The sequence below is a fragment of the Tupaia chinensis genome, unplaced genomic scaffold (assembly GCF_000334495.1).
Source record: "Tupaia chinensis unplaced genomic scaffold, TupChi_1.0 Scaffold144336_1, whole genome shotgun sequence".
In the NCBI taxonomy this organism is placed as follows: domain Eukaryota; kingdom Metazoa; phylum Chordata; class Mammalia; order Scandentia; family Tupaiidae; genus Tupaia; species Tupaia belangeri.
In genome coordinates, this window is record NW_006204194.1 from 706,542 (window position 1) to 707,413 (window position 872).

Consider the following 872-nt stretch of genomic DNA (forward strand, 5'->3'; position numbering starts at 1 on the left):
GCCCGCATCTTCATCCCCAAGTGCTACATCACCCTGCTGAAGCCCCAGCAGAACATCCCAGCCTGGTTAAGGCGAGGAGGCCAAGCTCAGCGGGAAAGGCAGAGCGAGGCGCTCCCCAGGAGACCTGTCCACACCGCAAGGGCTCATGAGCCAGCCCACACTGAAGACATCAGGGCCTTGTGACTTGGACTTACTGTTTCTGTGTGGTTACAAGAGACTGAGAAGACAGATCAGAAGAGAGATGAAGCACAGAGAGCAGAATACGAAGGACTGTTGAGTCAAGATGATAGACATGTGGATGACTATCAGGTGTTGTCCTGTGTGCTTATTGAAAATTTTCACAATTAAAAATGGTTATAAAAGTCCAGTGAGGCAATATAGTAATGATAATATTAATAATAATAGTGAAGTAAAGAGTAATTTAAACCATCATGCTATGCTGGTGGGAATAAAAATAAAGAACAGTCTGGCAGTTATTAATGATTAAATTTAGACTTATCCTATGACATACAAATTCGAGTTCTATATGTATACCAAAGAGAAGTAAAAGCATGTTTATTAAAAAATTGTTATGCAGGTGCTCTGAGTAGCATTATTTATAGTACCCAAATGTGGGAACTACCCAAAGGTTCATCCGCTGATGAATGGATAAATAAAATCAGGTATCTTGATAAAGTGGAATGCTACCTGGAAATAAAGATAAATAAATTGCTCATATTTGCTACACCACAGATGAACTTAAAAACCATTACTTTGAGGGGCTTCCATGTGGCATGGTGCTTAATGGTGCTGGACTCCCACATGACCAACTGAGGTATGAGTCTTGGACATGGTGGCTTCCTTTCTCACTTTCCCTCTTACTCTCTCTCTCT

General features: G+C 41.5%; 1 protein-coding gene across 1 annotated transcript in view; it reads left to right on the forward strand.

The window, feature by feature from the left end:
- Positions 1 to 872, forward strand: part of LOC102487121 (extracellular calcium-sensing receptor-like) — a 37,863-nt gene that overhangs the window by 20,343 nt on the left and 16,648 nt on the right. The gene's annotated exons all lie outside the window — the stretch shown is intronic.